Source organism: Pempheris klunzingeri, chromosome 9, assembly GCF_042242105.1.
Source record: "Pempheris klunzingeri isolate RE-2024b chromosome 9, fPemKlu1.hap1, whole genome shotgun sequence".
Taxonomy (NCBI): domain Eukaryota; kingdom Metazoa; phylum Chordata; class Actinopteri; order Acropomatiformes; family Pempheridae; genus Pempheris; species Pempheris klunzingeri.
Genome location: NC_092020.1, coordinates 18,805,376 through 18,808,079, shown reverse-complemented (window position 1 = coordinate 18,808,079; position 2,704 = coordinate 18,805,376).

Genomic DNA, 2,704 nt, shown 5'->3' with positions numbered 1-2,704 from the left:
TGGGATATGCAGAGCACAGGACAGACTATCCCTGTACCACAGGCACAAATCCATGGTTAAAAAATTGAATCTTAAATGACTTAATATACTGTATATTCCTAATATAACTCTTAATGGGGAGTAATAGGGAGTACAATATTTATGTTGTATTCTTTTTATTTAAATAGCCAAGAGAAATATGGGGCATAATAGCATGCTAATAATGAAGGCGATAGTAATGTTAATTTATTTTCCATATTTATTGTGAAGTGAAGTAGTAAATTTAAGCAGCAACCAGGTTGGAGTGTTTGGCACCGTAGCAGCTGCGCTCGAGTTGCCTCGGGAAAAAACTTCCTCCCAAACCCCAGATGTAACATGGAAGACGGATCAGAGTGCTCCGTGTCTTCGCTGCTGCTGCACTTCATCTTTATGTTTCTGTTTCTTTAGTGTTGCTCTGGCACCAGCCCTGGGACCCATAACATGTAATATAATTGGCTTTGCTTACAAATCACAATGCAAGCATTTTAAAAAAAGATTAAGAGTTTGTTATAACAGTGAGTGCACAGGCTGAAACATTCTTTCAGATCAGTCAGGAACAGTCACATTATTTATTGTTAGATAACTGTCATTAGTTTTTCAGCGAAGACAGAAGCCCATATCGCCACAGTTCTCTTCCTAATAATGAAAAATTGCTCAGTGTGTAAACAAGCCTCACTTTACCTGTGTGCAATGTACTAAGCTGGATTCATTTTGCTAGCTGCTAAGTTGTGGCTGTATTGTTGTTTTGGATTAGCTTTATTTCCAGTGCTGCTGGAATGTGCACAGCAGAGGCTTATAAATTGCCATTGCTTGACTGCTTTGGCCCATTAGGAAGTCTCAGTGTGGCTGTTATTTGTATAGCCAGCTGGGCTTAAGGTCTTTATCATTTACGTGAGGACAACATAAAGTCACTGGAGAGAGGGTTTTCTATTTATTTGGCAGATATTTCTTAAGTCTAGCTCCTCCATCCACCTGTCAACAGAGTAAACAAAGCATGGCTTGGATGTTGAAACTCTCACAGCCAGTGACAACTTTTTGATTAGCGGCAGCAGCACAGCTTGATAATCCAAGGGTATCACAACATCTGAACCCCCTCTATATGCTTCAGTGCAGTGGTGGAGGAAGTAAGGAAAAATAGCAATAATGCAGTCTTAAAGCTCTTGAGGTCATGCATTTAGTATTGTATTGTAAGTATTAGCTTAAAAATGTACTTGTAATGCAGTATAAAGTAGCATAAAATGGAAACGTTAAGTATAGTACATGAGATAATGCACTTAGTTACTTTCCACCACTGCTTTGGTGTTTCTAATCCAAGTATTCAATCCTTATCCTGTGGAGACAAGGCTGAGCCAGTTGAGATGTGATTGGCATGTTAACACTTCCAGGATTTCATGATAAATTATTAATTTAAAAGGTGTTTCATTAGATAACAGAATGTGCACAATGCTCTTTCAGGTCACCTGACTTTTAGAGTGGCGTGCGCTTGGGCTGGTGTTATGTGCAGGTTTATGTATAACGAAATGCAAATACAAGCACACCTATGCTGGCAGTACCACATACCCACATGTGATTTCCTGTGATGTTCTGAATGGCACAGTAAATTATACATAAAAGCATGTGCTATAGAAACACACCATGAGCCACGATGTCGCTTTCATTATGAATATCAGTGGGCTTTGTACCGTCGGCCAAACAAAACAAGACAGGATTGTGATGGTCTGTTTTCTAATGGTTCCTAGACCAATCAATGAATCGATTATTTAAGAAAATAATCTGTAGATTCGTTGATAATGAAAATAATTATTAGTAACCCTTGATTGATTTAATTCTTCAGAGCACATATATACAAAATGTTGCACACATTTTTGACCAGAAAGACTTTGTTTGGCTATTGAACAAAAAAAGTCCAAAGAAGTCCATTAGAATAAAAAAAAAAAACATCATAATAAGAAGAAGTATGTTGCTCCTCCCTGGACTCCCTTTGCCATGAAAATAATTCTAACATGTTCAGTCCTCTGCGATCTGAAACAATTTTACTGAAAAAGATTCATCACAAACCACAGCAATGCAAGCACACAGAAAAGCTGGCAAGCACTGAAATTTAGTTTTACATCATCATTGCTGTTTTCATCATGATTGTGATGTATTTTTAATTTATTCTAATTTTAATATTCTTTAAATATACTTTCAGCTGTATTTTATGCATGAAATGGTCCGTATAAACAAAAGTTATTATTATCATCATTATTATCATTATTATTATTATTGTTGTTGTTGTTATTACTATTATTAGAATAATTATTAGCATTATTCTTATTATTATCATCATTATATCATAATTAGTAGTAGTAGTAGTATTAGATATAGTAGCAACTCTAAAATATCAAGAATATCTTTCTCCAAAAAACTATTGTAATGTCTTTAATTTAAATTTTAGTTTGTTGTTTAAAGACAACGAGTTTAGACCTCCTCCCCCTCCACGTGGACCCGCCCCCCTGTCTCGAGCGTACTCTCGAGGATGTGTACTTCCTCGTTTTTGTTGCCGTTACTGCGGTGACCGCGCAGCACCGTCGCCGGTTGGCTGAGCCGCTGTGACGTCAGGGTGATATCGGGAATTCCTCTCCCTGCAGGGCTCCGTGTGACTCCGCAGCCTCGGACTCTGCAGCTGAGAGCAGCACGTACTGTT